Here is a 17,305-nt window from a genome sequence, read left to right as displayed (position 1 = left end):
ATTTTCCGTTCCTGGCTGTTATACAATATTTCACCTCAAAAATGCATCCTCCCCGTCACCAAAGGGCACGCTGTTCCAGTGAGAGGACCTGGCTGGGTGAGTGGCAGTGACCCACCGCGTTCTGGGGCTTGGAGGAGGCCCAGCCCAGCGCTTTGGAGAAGGAGGTGGCAGAAATGTCTCGCATTTGTGGGGAGACAGGGCCCGCTCTTGAGCCAGCCCGAGGCCCAGGCTCCTGGGCCAGCCTGAGACCTCGTGGTCCCACTCGAAGCCCCCCTGGAAGCCCAGATCCACGGCCAGCAGGGGGGCCACCCGCCCCTCCCGTTTGGGACTCCAGTCCCACCCCTCCCACTTGCCCTCTGACCCCGGGCAAGTGGCTTCACTTCTCGGAGCCCAATGTCCCCGCCTGTACGGTGGGGATGACGACAGTACCTGTCTTTCAGCGTCCTTGTGAGGCTCAAATGCCGCCCGTCTGGACCATCCGGGAGCTTTAAGGCCCACGCTGCGGCGCCCCTCCTCGGCGGTGCTGATTCAACCGGTGTGGGTGCGGCTGGGACATCGGGGGTTTTATAAAGCTCTCTGGTGATTCTCACTCGCAGCTGAGAACCGCTGCTCTGAGGGGAAAGCTCCTCCTAAGGGGACTCTTGCCAGGCGCCGGCTGCTGCCTTGATGGGCGAGGGCGCCACACGCCCATTTTCCTGAAAATGTGACCCCAGGGACGCCTGAGAGCCACCGTCGGGGTGCAGGGAGAGCACTCTGAAAAGGCAGGTGAGGGGTCCTGCAGGTGCGCCGTGACTTTCCAAGCCGGCCCTGCCCACAGACAGACGCCTCTGAGCCACAGGCCGGGGGCCCGGCCAACCTGCCCGGTGTCCCCTCTGCTGGGCGGCCGGGTCCTCCCCAGGGGGACCCAGCCTCCCCTCCCCAGACACAGGCCCCGAGCCCGGAGACTGAGGCTAGGGGTGGGGGGCACCCTGCTCCCGTCACCTGTCACTGCAGAGAAGGGCGGCGGCCACAGGAGAAAGAAGCGAGCAGAGAGCCAGATGCCTGCTGGGAGAGGCGGGAGGACACTCGGGGGCCTTGGCGGGGAGAGTGCCATCTGCTTTCCTCATCCTGAGGAGAGGGGATCTGCAGAAGGTTCCACAGCCCAGAGGAGGAAAACAGCTGGAGAGCCGGGCGCCTGGGGCGGGGTGGCGGAGTGGAGAACAGCGCGCTTCTCCGGGGATGCCTTCACCCCCAGAGCCGGCCTTGGACACAGGCAGGAGAACAGCTTCTCTCTGGGGCAGTGCAGCCCCTGCCTGGGGGCTTCAGCCAGAGTCCAGTTTCCCCAGCAGAGACTGGAGCCCTCAGCCTCCCCGGGCCGCAGGTTCTCAAAGGGGCAGCGACTAGACGGGGGGTTAGAGAGCTAGAGCCCCCATGGGCGACTTCGGCCATGGGAAGAAGAGGCTGGACACCCTGTTCTGGGGTTGACTCACAGCTGGGGTCCCAGGCTCCTGGCCAGAGGGAGGGAAGGAGAGGGAGGGAGGTACAGGAGCGTGGTGCGGGGGCCCAGCACAAAAGTCAGGAAGGAGGAGCGGACAGCTTAGTTACCAGTCTGGGGCCACCAGAGGGGGGTCCAGGAAGAGCAGAGACCATGACCACCACCTCAGGGAGTGCTCTCCTGCCCAGGTTTGTTTTCCAGCTGAAGGCACATTAAGTGTGGGCACAGGGAGGCTCTAGGATGCTTGGGCTGGGCTGTGGCCTCTACAGAATCATCAACAGCCTCAGCAAGGCCATAGGGAACAGGGGACTACCGAGCTGGAAAAAACTTTCATCCCAAACAAGCCTGCCCCCAGCCCCTGGTATCTAGGTGGAAAATGCAGAGTCTTCGAAGCCTAAAACAGAAAAACTGTTTTAAGCCCTGTCTCCACCACAAATTACCGGTATTCATTCATTCATCCTACAAATATTTTTAGTTTCTACTATGTACCAAGCCCTGAAATAGGTGCTGGGGGTACAGAAAAGAATGAAGCACAGTCCTTAACTTTGAGGAACTTACCCCCTAGATAGGGAGATGAACCCATAAACAGATCCCCATAAAACGAGATCACTGCATGGGTTGTGTGGGCCACCTGTCTTGGGATCCCTCTGGGGCATCCTACCAAGGGTGACTCTCGGGGAAGTCTTCCTGGAGGAGGTGGTGTCAGAGCTGAGTATAAAAATGAATGGCAATTGGACAAAAAGGAAGAGGAAGGGCACTCTGGGCAGAGAAGATAGCATTAGTAAAACCCGCATGGTGTGGTGGGGACAATGAAGAGTCAGGAGGTGCTGGAAGATGCAGCATGTGGCAGTGTCTCTATCAAGGTTCTTAGTTGAGGGAATTCCCCTGGCGCTCCAGTGGTGCGGAGGCACTCCTACTACCAAGGGCCCAGGTTCAATCCCTGGTCGGGGAACTAAAAATCCCGCAAGCTGTGTGGTGTGGCAAAAAAAAATTTTTTTTTAGTGAGAGCAACAGAAACTCTCAACTAAGAATCTGACAGAAAAGAAATCCACTAAAGGGATGTTGGATCCCACACTCCTGAAAGCCTCAATTCAGAAACTCAAAGCTAAGCTCCTCAAACCCACCCAGAGACACAGCAAAGTTAGCTATGGAGGGGCCCCAAAGATCATTTTATCCAGAGTTCTTAATCTTGGGTCCATGGATGGCTTTGGGGGAGCAAAAAGGCATAACATTTTGAATGCGTGTATGTGTATTTTTCTGGAGACAAGGCCCATAACTTTCATCAGATTCTTAAAGTAATCCATGCTATAGGTCAGGTTCTCCCAGAAGCAAATTCTGAGATGAAGATTCAGTAAAGATGATTTAGTAAAGAAATGTTCCCAGGAGAAACCAGTTAGGGAGAAGGGGAAGCAGGATAATAGGGGAAGAGGAAGAAGCCAGGAAAGAGTGCAATTTTGTGTGAAAACCCATCCTGGCTGGCAATGAAGTAAGGAATACTCAGGCCAGAAAGAAACAAAAGCTAGAATTGAGAGGGCAGTGGATTCTAAGCAATGAAATCAGCTTTTACCCTGAAGACACGGTTTGAACTTAGTGACCTTGAGCCTCAGTTTTTCAGCCTCATGGAAATGGGACATTTAGAAGAAGTCCATGCTTAAAACAATCACTAGCTGGGGGGCCTGAGACTACTTTGATGACGATAGACTAATGGTGACTCTCCCCTTGGGGCTAGGCCTGGAACTACTTTCCTAAAGTAGTTCTCAGAGGAAAGTAGGTACCTGAATAAGGTCAGGGGCTGTTAGGCAAAAGGAAGGGGGAATAGCCATTGAGTAGCCAAGCAGCAGGGCCTGCTTCACTGCAGGAAGAACTCAAGTGTATGAACTTGACCCACAGGAAACACCTTAGTGCTTAGGGCAAGCAGGGGGAGTGGGAGGATGAAGAATTTGAACTCACTTCTGAGTCTGCATTCAGATTCAACACCTAATTTGGCCCACTGGACTCGTCTGAGTCCTACCAAGGGAAATAGTGCAAAGAAAAAAATGTAGGATTTCAAGGAGCAAACAAATCTGCTTTGGGAACTCATAAAGCAAAGAGAAGCATTTCCCCCTCCACAGGGCTCTTTGCCTCAACCAAAGCAGGAAAAGGTAGAGCCACGGACATGCCCTACTGAATCAGGCTATTTGTGAGTCAATAGGAGCAATGGCCCGTGGACTCTCAGAAATACGTGGGTGGACCAGACGGTCTCCTCACCTACCTCAGCAGGTAGATGCAAAGAATGGGTGAAATTTGGTGCTTATTGTTTCATTTTTATTCATGTAGGTCCATTTGTATCCTAAGGCTATTGAGGCCTGGGGAGCCCAGGTTCTAACAAGAATGAAAAATATCTCTTGGACTTGGTAATTAGTAGATTCTTGGTAGTTTTAGAAAGAGAAGTTTCAGTGGGGTGATGGGGGCTGAAGCCAGCTTACAAAGAATGAGGAAGTGGACACATTGTTAATTACTCTTTGGAGAGACTTGGATGTGGAGAGGAGCAAAGTGGTTACATGGTGGCCGGAAAGGGGAGGAGAGGATCCTTTTTAGAATGGAAGAGACTTGAGCAAGTTGTTAGGCTAAGGAGAAAGAGCCAAGAGAATGAGGTCTTATAGATATGGGGGTGAGTAAAGCTGATGGAGCAAGATCCCAGAATTAGTGGGGAGACTGGGATCCAGGAACTGGGAGAATTTGTAGAGATGGGCATCTTTCTCCAGCAGGGCTCAGCAAGCTAGCCAGTCTCAGGAGCAGAGAAGGTGGGCTACAGGCATGATACAAGGATGGGCTGAGCCCAAGAGGATAGGGATGCAAGGGAATCAGGGATACTGAGGAGGGAGGGATTCAAATGACCCTCCAGAGGTCAGGCTGGGAAAGAAGGAAGAGTGATGAGAGGGGCTAAAAAGACTGGACCAGAGGTCTCCAGGAAGTTAAAGTCCAGGAGGAGATATAAGGGGATTAAGGTTGTCCACAAGTAGGAAGGTCAAAGGCTGTGTAAGGCAGTAGGATTTGACATTAAAGATTTCTGAGGAAGAGCATCTTACCCAAATTATTTAACTTCTCCATGTCTCTCAGCCTCCCAATTTATAAAATGGTACTAAAATTCTCACTCATAAAAGTACTAAAAGCATTTTTTCTTTCTGGCAAAGCATGTAATTGTGGTATCTGGGACATCCAGGCACTCAATGTTTGTGCAAGGATGAAGGAACATCTGTCACTTCCCCTCTATGGACCCCACTTTCCTAATTCTTACTGATTGTTTGCTTGATGTATCAGTTACTGAGAGAGGTGTGTTAACATCTCCCACTGCATTGTGAATTTGTTTTTATTTTGGTTTCCTTGATTTTTCTTTTTGCTTTATTTTGAAGTTATGTTATTAAGTGCATATAAATGTAAGATTATTCCATCTTACTGATGAATTGGACTTTTTAATCATTATGAAGTGACCCTTTTGTCTCTCATAATGCTTTTTTTTGTCAAAGTCTATTTTGACTAAAATTAATATAGATATATCAATCTTCCTTTGCTTAGTATTTGGCAGATTTTTTTCATCCTTTTACTTTCAATCTTTCTGTATTATGTTTTAGATACGCCTCTATGAACAGCTTATAGGTGGATTCATTTGCTTTGTCTAGTTTGGCAATCTTTTTCTTCTAACTGAAGCATTTAGTCCATGTACATTTATTGAAATACTGATACATACACACACATACATTTATATATATGTTTATGTGTGTACGTATATGTACTTTACCTTATTAATTTGTATTTTTCCTGCCTTTTCTCAATTTTTCTATTCTTTGTTTTCTTGATTAGTTTATCTTATTCCATTTTTCTCCTTTACTAGTTTGCAAATTATACCTTTTTTTTTTTTTTTTTGCTACTCTTAGAGGTTATACTGGAAACTTTAATATGCTTATTTTGCCTGTCTGAAGTTAACCAGTATCTTCTATTTTTTCTTAAATAAAGCAAGGACATTAGAACTAATTCTAGTCACCCCTCTTTTAGCTTATATATTACTTTTATGTATTTGAATTTTATCTTTTTTTAAGCTTACAAGACATTGTTAGTACTGTTTATACAATATTTGTTTTTACTCATATAGATACCACTTTCTTTGCTCTGCAATCCTTCTTGTCTTTAATTCCCTCCATCTGGAATCACTTTCTTTCTGCCTGCTGGTGGCAAATAATGTCACATCATGTCATTATTTTTTCTTATTCTTAAAATATCTTTTCACTAGTTTTAGAATTCTTGGTTGACAGTCATTTTCTCTCAGCACATTGAAAATATAATTCTGCTATCTTCTAGCTATTAAGAAATCAGCTGTTTTAGTCTAATTGTCACTACTTTGAAAATAATCTGACCTTAAGACTTTCTCTGTCTTTGGTAATCTGCTTCACTATGATATGTCTACTTGTGGATTTCTTTTTATTTATTCTTTTGAGGATTTACCAAGATTCTTGATTGCATGAATTGATGGATTTCTGGATGAGTCTCAGCCACTAACTATTCAAATATTACTTCTGTCCCATAATCTCTCTCCTCTCCTTCTGAAACCTGATTATATGTATTTTGGACCATCTCACTCTATCCTCCATGTCTTTTAACTATTCTTTCATATATTCCATCTTTTTATTTTTCTGTGCTGCCTTTTAGAGAATTTCTTCAGGTCTATCTTCCACTTCTAATTTTATTGTGTCTGATATATTCAATTGTATCTAATCTTCTATTAAACACAACCATTGAATTTGTAGATTTAGTTACAATATCTTAAATTTCTAGAGGGACATTCTATTTCTTGTTCAAATATACTTGGTCCTTCTTCAGAGTATCTTGTTCCCTGTTCAAATTTTTAAGCTTCTCTTCTACTCTTTCAGCATTTTAAACATAGTTATTTTATACTATTTGATAATTCCAATATCTGAAGTCAGCGTAGACTTGTTTCCACCATCTGTTGTTCCCTTGAGTGTTTTGTGATCTTCAACTAGGAGCTACTATTTCTTTGGAGCTTTCTCTGTGGGAATTCTTGAGGCCTGGGGTGAAGGTGGGTTTTTCCAAGAGAGTTTGTGTTTGATTTGCCAGGTGCTTATGGTGTTAACCAGACTGGGCCCAATTTAAGTTAAATGCTGGACTGAAATTTTTCACACCACCTAAGTAGTGTGAATTTGGGCTTCAAATGACATACGTATGGCTTATATTGTGAATTTGCAGGGGCTATTTTATTTTCTCCTGAGAAAAGGGAAATTAAGATGGGCATTTTTCTTTTCAGTCTGTTGGGATATGGTGGTGCTTCTATCTGGTTTATTCATTCACTGAAGTCCCAATCTTATGTGAGGAAGGTCTTACCAGAATTCCAACCTTAGAGGAGGCTTGAGTTTCTTGCAGTAGTGTGCTGGAACTGGCTCCTACCAGCTCAGAAGAACCAATATTTAGGAATTTCGCATGTCAGTTCCTGGTACCATTGAGAGCTTGAAATTGGCTATGGTGAGAGTATTTACACTGTGGAAATCAGCAAACACTAAAAACAGGGTACTTTGTTTTGTTGGAGAGCCAGTTACTAATATATCACTGGTTTCTCTCATATCACCCCACCCCATACGACCAAGTTCAAGTTTACTGAGTTAAAAAATAAAAATGATAAAGTTTCAGTTGTGCAAGATGAAAAAGTTCTAGGAATCTGCTGTACAACATTGTGCTTATAGTTAACAATACTGTACTGTACAGTTAAAAATTTGTTAAGAGGGTAGATCTCACTATATATATATATAGAGAGAGAGAGAGAGAGAGAGAGAGAAAGGGTGGGTGGGGGAGGGAGGGAGGGAGAGAGAGAGATCTCCACAATATAAACAAACAAACAAATAAAATAGCTCAACTTACCTCTTTGGATTCTTGAGTTTTTTGGCCTGAGTATTCCTCACTTTCTTGCCAGCTCATCAGTGCATTAAAAAAAGTTGGTTTTTTTTTCTTTTATCCAGAATTGTTTGCAGAATGAAGCTTATTTAGGGTATCTCGTCCACCTTTTTACGAGAAAATGAAGCGTTCTCAGTTTCTTAACCAGAAATTGAGATCATTGTGCTAAATCAGTAGTTCTTAACACCTTGGAGACACAGGCTTTTAAAAATTTTGATAAAAATTAGAGCCTAGAGACCCTTTCCCCAGGAAAATACACACACAGAGGAAATGTGTTTTTGCTCCCCTGAAACCATGCATGGGCCCAAGATTAAGAATGCCCAATGAGATGAATGCTCTCTGAGGTTCTTACCAGAGCTAATTTTTGATGGCCCCGCCATGTTCCCTGTCTTGAGCAGAGTTTCTGCGAGTCTCCTCTTGGGTAAGTACGAGGAGTACAGACTTCTGGATTGGGGCTTCCAGGATCTCCAGGGCCTCTTGGGGAAGGAAAAACTGAGAGTTGTCGACCAAAACTTACACCAAGCTAAAGCACAGGCTACATTCCTTCAACCAGACCTCTCCACATTTACTCATTCAATGAGTACTTATTGGACCCTGTTCCAATCTACTGCTATGTAACAAATCATCCCAAAACTTAGTGACATATAATAATAACAACAATCATTTATTTTTTCATCTCTCACCGTTCTAGGAGTAACTGGGCTCAGCTACGGTTGCAGGGTCTATGTGGTTGCAGTCAGATGGCAGCTGAGGCTGGAATCATCTCAAAGCCTCCCTCAGTACATGTCCGCTAGTTGATACTGGCTGTTGGCTAAGTTCTCAGTGGGGCTTTTAACTGAAACACCTACATGTGCCCTCTCTATGTGGCCTAGGCATACTCACAGCATGGCAGCTTGTTCTGAAACGGAGCATTCAAAAAGAAATCAGGCCAGGAGGAAACCATATTACATTTTATAGCCTAGCCTTAGATGTCATACTGCATTGCTTCTGCCACATTCTGTTAACTAGAGGCAAGTCATTAGACCAGCCCATATTTAAAGGGAGGTCAATTGACTCTATCCCTTGCTGGGAACGGTGTCAAAAAATTTGCAGACATGTTTTAAAACCACCACACACTCCTTCTGTGTGCCAAGCACTGGACAAGGCACTTGTGATAGAGTGGTGAGTTATACAAACCCTCCCTTATGATATAGTGGTGGAGACAAACACTAATAAAATAATATTACAAATATGTACATAACTGTAAACTTTGACAGTGCTATGGAAGATGAGTACAAGGAGCCATGAGAAATTGTATTACACATTAGTAAGACCTGGACCAGGGACCCAAGGATGAATTCCCTGAAGAAGAGACATCTGGGTTGAGATCTGAAGCATTAGTGGATGCGAACTTCATGAAGCGAGTTGAAGAGCCTTCCAGGCAGAGGAAACCATAGGCCATGGCCCTACGACAGGAGGCAAGGTGACCGAGAGGCAGCCAGCGTGTCTGGAGGCAGATAGCAGGGGAGGAAGGTGTGAGACAAGGCTGCAGAGGTGGGCTGGGGCCAGATCCCTGGTCTCTGTAGGCAGGTGAGAATATTTGTCTTTGGCCTAAAGCTGCAGGAAACTGTTGAAGGGTCACTCACTGGAGCGTGATATGAACAGATTTGTCATCTAACAGTCACGTTGGCTCCTGCGTGGATGGCCCCTGCCAGATGCTGAGTCAGGTCTGGAAGGGTTGGGAAATTCTTTTTTTTTTTTTTTTAATTAATTTATTCATTTTAATTTTTTTTTTTTGGCTGCGTTGGGTCTTTGTTGCTGCGCGCGGGCTTTTCTCTAGTTGCAGCGAGCGGGGGCTACTCTTCATTGCGGTGCGTGGGCTTCTCATTGGGTGGCTTCTCTTGTTGCAGAGCACGGGCTCTAGGCGTGCGGGCTTCCGTAGTTGTGGCACTCAGGCTCAGTAGTTGTGGCTCACAGTCTCTAGAGCGCAGGCTTAGTAGTTGTGGTGCACCGGCTTAGCTGCTCCACAGCATGTGGGATCTTCATGGACCAGGGCTCAAACCCATGTCCCCTGCACTGGCAGGTGGATTCTTAACCACTGCGCCACCAGGAAAGTCCCTCTTCTCCTTTATTAATTTTTCTTGCTATATTGCACTGGCTAGGACCTCTGTTACAATGTTGAACAGAAGTAGTTAAGAACAGACATTCTTGCCTCATTCCTAATTGTAGAGGCAAAGTATTCAGTCTTTAACCATTAACTATTATGTGTTAGCCTTCGGTTTTTCATAGATGCCAGATTGGAGGACTTCCCTTCTTCTCCTACTTTGCTGAGGGTTTTTACCAAAAATGAATGTTGGATTTTGTTAAATCATTTTCCTGCATCTATTGAGGTGATTTTTTTTTTCTTTTTCAGTTTGTTAATATTGTGAATTACATTAATTGATTTTCAAACATTTCTCCAAGCTGGCATTTCTGAGTAAACCCCATTTGGTCATGATGAATTATCCTTTTATGTATTGTTGTGTTTACTTTGCTAGAATTTTGATTAAATTTTTGCATTTATGTTTATGACACATATTGGTCTGTAGTTTGCTTTCTTGGCATGTCTTTGTCTCGTTTTGGTATCCGAGTAATGCTAGTCTCACAGAATGAGTTGGGAAGTATTCCTTCCTTTTCAATTTTCTGGAGGATTTTATATAAAATTGGTAATTTTTCCTCCTTTAATGTTTGGGAGAATTCACCAGTAAAGGCATCTGGGTCTGAAGTTTTTTGTGGGAAGATTTGAAACTATAAATTCAATCTCTATAGTAGATAGAGTGTTATCCAGGTTATCTATTTCTTCTTGAGTATGTGTCATGCTTTTGCTTAAAGTCCTCAGGGCCTTCCCCTCACACCTACCTAAATCCTTACTGAGGCTTACAAGGCCCTGTCTGGTCTGCTCTGGCCTCCTCTTCAACCTCATCTACATGCCGCCCACTGTTTGCTCACCATGTTCCAGTCAAATTGGTCTTCTGGTTATTCCAAGATAACACCAAGCTCTTCCTCATCTCAAGGCCTCGGCACTGCTTTTCATTCTATCTGGAAAGCTCTTCCACAGGCTCTTTGTGTGTTTTTCTCTCATTCTCATCCCCCAGTTCTCAGATTATGTGTCAGGGAGGTCTTCCCTGACCATTATATGCAGGGTAGGGCCTGATGGATACTCTCTCCCACAGAATCCTGTTTACTTCCTTCATAATATATATACCACACCCTGTCATTGTTTTGTTTACTTACTGTCAGCTCCCTAAGAGCAGGAACCTTTTCTGTCTTGTTCACTATATCCCCTGCACCCAGCATAACTGGGCACAAACAAGGTGTTCAATTATTATTTGTTGAATAAGTAGACTTATTCATCAGTCAAGCTGCACATCAGGCAGGCAGTGAGTCTTCTGTGAGCTTGCTGGTCAATCTGAGGGTTTTTTTGCTTGTTTTGGGGTTTGTTTGTTTATTTATTTCTTTATTTTTGGCCGTATCAGGTTTTAGTTGCAGCGTGTGGGCTCTTCGTCGCAGCGCACGGGCTTCTCTCTAGTTGTGGTATGTGGGCTCCAGAGTGCACGGGCTCAGTAGTTGCGGCGCGTGGGCTTAGTTGCCCCGTGGCATGTGGGATCTTAGTTCTCCAACCAGGGATCAAACCTGCGTCCCCTGCATTGGAAGGCAGATTCTTAACCACTTGACCACCAGGGAAGTCCCAGTCTGAGGTTTTCAGTCAGCCTGAGGTAGGTCAGGTAGGCTCTGAGTGGACTGGTTGCTCTGTGGGGTGGGTCTGTGTGACTGATAAGTCCCCTGTAAAGTCAGGATTCTGGGGGACACAAAGAAATGAAAAGCCGAGGCCCACCCCCAAGAAGCTTCTGGCCACCTGTCTACTTGGAGGCTCACTGCTCCCCACTGCCCAGCCAGGAGGTAAAGTGAAGGTGGTACAGGGTGAATAGGGGGAAAGCTACAGAGCATGACCCAACCTCTGGCAGCTAGTCCTCAGCAACTCTGCTGCAGGGCTTCCAAACCCCATAAAAGCCTTACCTGGCGACTGCTGTGGTTAGGAAGAGCCTGTGCAGGAAACACAGAGAGAGCTTTGTGGTTTCTTCCCCACCCCACTTCCCAGCCTCCCCTGACCTGGGCCCTCGCTCATGGAAACTCCCCCAATGGACCTGGCTGTCTGGCCCCAGGAGACAGGTAGTGGTGCATGTTGCCACTGCCCGCTCACCACGGGGGCAGGACATGGGCCTGTAATTCCAGAGGCCACTCCTTGCAACTGAACCCAACCTAGGTACCCCTTTCCATAGACCAGAGGAGACCCAGCTCTCTGGTTGAAGAAGAGGCCTTGCATGGAAGCTGGGGACTTCACAGTTAATCCCGAGTTTCCCCAGGAACACCCCCGGCTGTGGGGTCATAAATATGGCTGGAGTCCTGTCACAGATGAGTATGTGCAGGAGGGTGTCAGAACGGCTTGTATGGGAAGCAGCTGTTTGCAGTAATTGGGAAGCAGCAGCTAGACCGCCGGCAATAACTGGGCCTCCATCCTGCTCACCAACAAACTCCATGACCAGGAGGCCCTGCTCCGGTGACATCATCCTCCTCGCACACTGCTGAGGGAAATGAGCTCAGGGAGGCCATTGGAGGCAGTCTGTTTACTTACAGAGACCCTGGCCGTCAGCAGCTCTTTGACCAGACATTCCCTGTCCTAGCCAGCATGAAGCAGAAATTTCCTTAAACACATTACTTTGGACTCAACCCACTTGCGCCCTTGTTTTCAATTTTTTCTTAAAGAGGAAAATTCCCAGTTCTGGCCCCAAACAGAGCAGCCCAGTGATGATAGGGGGATATCAAAATAATCCCCAAAAGGACTTTTGCAGGTTAAGTTGCTCCCACCTCCCAGTCATCCCTGGAGCTGGGAGATCATCAAACCAATTCTCCAACACCCATTGTGTGGGGAGTCAGAGGGACAGCCAGCATGACCTCTAGGGCAGACCCTCTCCTTGAAGGCCTCCCTCAGGGCCTTAGCCACCCTGAGCTCATACTCAGAGCATTTCACAACTCAGCAACCCTGGCTAGGCCCTAGACCCCTCCCTCATTCCCTCCAGGTCAGGGATATTTCAGGAGAGCCCAAGAGCTGCCAGTTTTCACAGGCTGCAGGGGATTCCCAAGATGGTCACCCCCACCTGCCCTGAGTGACAGATGCTGTCACCTGCCCTCCCCCAACCCTCTCCGTGTTATTCCTGCTGGAACTCAGCCATTCTAGAAGACTTGAGGGGACAGGGGTTTTGGAGATCTCCCCAGTCTCCCCAGTGCTCCAGGATCCTAAGGCCACTTGCACCAGGAGCACAGTGATACCCTCCCAGGAGTATCAATCATGGAAGACAGGTGCCCTCTGCCTAGAGGGGTCTGCCCACTACTGGGGCTGGTCAGACAGGCCCAGACATGTCAGGCAGCCTGAGGCCTTACCTGACCCAGCTTTTCCCTGTGGCCTGATCCTACTTAGCTCAGCGTCTTGTGACACCAGGGATGGGCTCAGGGAAGAATCAGGTCAGAAGAGGGCATTGAATCTGTGTTTCATAGTGCTTTTCGTAAGACTAAGAAAATGTCAAGGGTCCACATCAGAGAATGGGGTGGAGGGAGCGTCTCACACACAGATCTGAGTTGGCAGCTTCTTAGAAGGCACTTAAGAAAGGGCCAGGGCTTCCCTGGTGGCGCAGTGGTTGAGAATCTGCCTGCCAATGCGGGGGACACGGGTTCGAGCCCTGGTCTGGGAAGATCCCACATGCCGCGGAGCGACTAGGCCCGTGAGCCACAATTGCTGAGCCTGCGCGTCTGGAGCCTGTGCTCCGCAACAAGAGAGGCCGTGATAGTGAGAGGCCCGCGCACCGCGATGAAGAGTGGCCCCCACTTGCCGCAACTAGAGAAAGCCCTCGCACAGAAACGAAGACCCAACACAGCCATAAATAAATAAATAAATAAATAAATAAATAAATAAATAAATAAAAAAGTACACGTGTGGAAGAACTGACCTAAATTTAAAAAAAAAAAGAAAGAAAAGAAAGGGCCAGACTTTCTCACCCAACTGTCCTCTCCCCACCCCAACCAACATAGCACCAGAAATCCCTAAACATGTGGTTCCAATTATCTCAGTTAGTCAATATGTCTACTAACAGAATTTGTAAGGTAAGAAAGCTGGAAAGACCCTGTATCAGGACAGAAGCTAACGTTTTTTGAACATCTACTGTGAGCCTGGCATGGTGCTCAACGCTTTACACACATTTATCTTATTCAATCCTCACAACAACCCTGAGGGAGATCAAGTAACTCTAAAGGAGGCACAACTCATATGGCAAAGCTGGGACTCAAACCTGGTTCTGTCTGAACATAGACCATCTACAATTAGGCATTCCCAATTTGAACTTCTAGAAAGTAATTAACTCAGGAAATCAACCCTACTCCTTCTGTAAAGCAAGCAAGCCTGTAAATTAAAGACATGGTCATCCAACCTCTCCATTCTAACAGATGAGGAAACTGAGGCCAGATCACAGAGTGAGTCTGAGCTGAGCATAGGACAGTGGCTCAGACTTAGGTCAGTGTTTCTCCCACCATCCCAGCCTGTCTCACAGCCCTAAGTCCTCACTAAGTCAGGTGAGGGAAGGGTGGAAGAAAAGCTGTGGGCTCTGCCCTCTAGAAGACAAGACAAAGAGAAACACATATATAGCCATACACAGACAACCACACAGGCAGACATGCAGAGACACAGTTCCATGAGGAAACAGGCAAGAAGGGTCCTTACTCCAGGTTTACCCTTTTTTATTTTATTTTATTTTATTTTAATCTTATTTTATTTTATTTATTTTATTTTTAGGCCACGCCACTCGGCATGCAGGATCATAGTTCCCTGACCAGGGATGGAACCTGTGCCCCTTGCATTGGGAGCGTGGAGTCTTAACCACTGGATCGCCAGGGAAGTCCCCAGGTCTACCCTTTAGATGGCCACACTCTGGCTCTATTCTGGCCCCTTCCATCCCACACAGTGAGAAGTCCATGGGGTCAAGAGGATGGGCCCACTGGGAGCCCATGCCCCACTCCTAGACTACAAATCAGGTACATAGGACCCTATTATTTCCTGCTCAGAGCCATATGGGCAGACTTTGCCAATGGTGTGGGCACCCCTAGGCCCAAAGGGTGGCCAAGGGGTGGGGTGTATACATGGAGTTTGGACACGTGTGAGGAGTCACGCATGCGTGCGAGGCCCCTCGAGGTACAGGGTGGAGCTGGGATGGGGAAGGAGAGGCTGGGGCCACTTACTCTGTGTTGCTGTGTTCCAGCACAAAAATCAGAGGAGCTAGGAATTCAAAATCAAACTCAGCCCTCCAGTTATTAGGATTGAGTCTTTCATTTAGCCGTTTGTTGTTTTGACTTATTTAAATATTTAGACATGAACATAAGCCTTCATTTGTACTCTTGCTCTGGGTCTTTCAAATGTTAGGAGCCACCCTAGACACCTCTCTAACTTCCCTGTGCCAGTGTGGGCCCAGTCACAGCACAAGCACTTTAAAGATGTCTGTTAGTAAATGAGCAAATCACTTTATGAATGAATCGAAGATTGAGTGAATGAATGCTTCTGCACAAATATAAATAGACAGGCATACATGCTTTCAGAGACTCATCAACATATTAGTGACAAATACATGTCCACGCTCTCAAAGACACATATGCCTAAACTTACATCTACAAAGACAAGTCCATGTTTGTACCAAAATAACCTAAATGCTCACATGTGCACTTCCACCTGTAGGTAGGTGTAAACCTACTCATCTATGCAAAGACACAGAGGCCCACACTTTCCCTTGATGATACCCACACACACGAGCTTACACAGAGAGGTGGACATATACACATGCAGACAAACACATAAGTATACACTTTCCCACGGAGGAATCCAACTCCAACCAGAAATGTAACCACCTACACATACAAACATGGAACAGTCACATGAATCCACACTGATACACGTAGCTAGACGAAGACAAAGCCATAGGCCCAAGACAGACTGAGTAAGACACCTGTCCACAGAGACCCTCAGGCTGCCCTGGGCTCCCACGCTGTCTGCCTCCCTCCTCCTTCTGTCTGCCTCCCTCCTCCTCCTCTCTGCCTCCCTCCTGCTCCTGTCTGTGGCCAGAGGGGGCTCCTAGAGGAATTCCTTCTGCAGACAGGCTGAGGTAGGCTGTTCTCTCTCCTCCCCAACAGTCCAGGCCAGAGCCCTAGGGCAGAGAAGCAGATGCTGTGTGCTGGGGGGCTCCCCCTTCCCAAGTAATCTGCCCTCTGGCCCTGGCCAAGCCTCCATTGGACGCTGGACTGTGGACAGTGGCAGAGCCCCACTCAGGTCCTGCTGTCCCAGCTCTACTCCCAACAGGAGGGGCTTAGGTCAGTCAGATTTAGGAGGGGCTGGTGAACAGTGCTTTTCCAGAGGCCTTGCTTCCTCAGGAAATGGCTCGGCCGCAAGCCTGATCTCCAAAACAGGCATAGGGTGAAAACACCTCTGCTCCTCTCCAAAAACATGGGCAGTGCCTCTCACTCAGAGCCCCTCACATCCTTCTAGCCTTGGGATCCTCCATCCCAAGGTAGTGGATAGCAAGAAAGGCCTGGGGTCTCATCCTGCTTCTGCACTGACTCACTATGTCTGTAAAACAAGCCATGTGGGTGTGATGACTTCAGATCTAGCTAGAATGTTGTATGAGTTTCAAATTCGCCAGGCAGCCTCTGCGCAAGGGTAAAGGCGCTCCAAACCCAGAGACAGTGGCCTGGTGTTGACCTCTTCTGAAGTCACAGAGTCATTGTTACAAACACAGAGCTTGTGCCAGGAGTGGCTGAGGCTGAGATGCTTGGCAGGGGGGCGAAATGGGGACTCAGGCACAGGAATGTCCTGTGTAGTCTGAAGACAGATGGCCACCTCCCCTCTCCCTTCCAGCCACTCACCAGGTCCCCCAGGCCTCCGCTGGAGGTACACACAGGGCTGCAGCCCCACCCAGCTGAGCAGGCTGAGAGACAGGAATGCTGCTCAGCACAGCTGTTTGGACAGGGGAGGCTGTTTATTCTCTGATGTCGGGAACATCTCAATCAGGGGGATTTGGCTGCTGGCAGCCCCTGGATGCAAGGTTTAGAAGAAGTCAACTTAATCAGAGAAGGCTGATGGCCCAAGCTCTGAGCAGGCAGTGGGGGTGGAAGGAAGAGGCCGCCCCTCCCTGCCCCACATTCAGTGCCATGTGCACCTCAGAGCTCACCTCCTGGGTCTGCAGTAACAGAGCTGGAAGGGTGAATGGAGCTGAGCCTGAAGCTCTCATTAATAGTGTGGCCGTTGCGGGGGGCGGGGATGGAGACTTCCCGAGGTCCCACCTCCAGCATCCAGGTGCCCCCTGCTTATGAGACACGGCACAGCTAACAGTCTTCTCCTGGGGAGGGAGCTCATTTGGCATGCCTTGAGCTGACGCTGCCCACTCCAGCCTCCCTACACCACCAGCCCAGATCCCTTTTGCTCAGGCAGCCCCTCTAGCTGCGGCCTTGCAGCTAGTCAGCTTTGGCTCTGCCTCTTTCGGGCTTTCTCACCTTGGGTAGTCACCTCTCCAAGCCTCCTTCTTCTCCTGTAAAATAAAGGTAATACTATCTGCCTTGAAAGGATATTGTGAGGATTAAATAATTCTTTCAATATGCCCATCATGCAGGAGGCACTTTAATAAATGGTAGTGCCTTTCTCCCTCATTCCTTCTATTGCTACAGACCCAAGCTCTGGTTTTCCTGAGGGCCAGGACCCTCCAGTATAGTTTATAACCCCGGACCCTGGTCACATCTACCTACTGCTGCTCGCAGACCTCAGAGTGCTCTGGGGTTCCCTAGGCCAGA

At 47.5% G+C, this 17,305-nt stretch overlaps 1 protein-coding gene across 3 annotated transcripts in view; it reads right to left on the bottom strand.

Annotated features, from left to right (window-relative positions):
* The window catches only part of CILP (cartilage intermediate layer protein), a 33,887-nt gene extending 26,788 nt beyond the window's left edge, over positions 1-7,099 (bottom strand). For 2 of the 3 annotated variants that reach the window (XM_007166016.3, XM_007166019.3), the window contains exon 1: positions 430-7,099. The gene's annotated coding sequence lies outside the window, so the exon portion shown is untranslated. The remainder of the gene's footprint in view (positions 1-429) is intronic. The other variant, XM_007166020.3, reaches the window with a different exon arrangement.
* Positions 7,100-17,305: the final 10,206 nt, after the last annotated feature.

This window comes from Balaenoptera acutorostrata, chromosome 3, assembly GCF_949987535.1.
Source record: "Balaenoptera acutorostrata chromosome 3, mBalAcu1.1, whole genome shotgun sequence".
In the NCBI taxonomy this organism is placed as follows: Eukaryota; Metazoa; Chordata; class Mammalia; order Artiodactyla; family Balaenopteridae; genus Balaenoptera; species Balaenoptera acutorostrata.
Note: the sequence above shows the minus strand (reverse complement) of the source record. Positions and strands in the feature narration are given on the sequence as shown.